Below are 213 nucleotides of genomic sequence, written 5' to 3' on the forward strand. Positions count from 1 at the left end.
ATACCGTTGAGGAAATGTCAATGGAGATACATTCCAACACTGTCAACATGTTGGATGAATGAGTCGTTGTGTGGTGGCAGTGCACAGCCCCGTGTTTGAATGAATGAATGAATGAGCGAATGAAAAAAATTAAAACACACATGGCTTCAAGATTGTGAAGCCTCTGAAACAGGCCTGGAAATGCTGCAGACCTGTGGTCTGTAGCCATGGAGT

Source organism: Gadus macrocephalus, chromosome 8 (assembly GCF_031168955.1).
Source record: "Gadus macrocephalus chromosome 8, ASM3116895v1".
NCBI classification, from domain to species: Eukaryota; Metazoa; Chordata; class Actinopteri; order Gadiformes; family Gadidae; genus Gadus; species Gadus macrocephalus.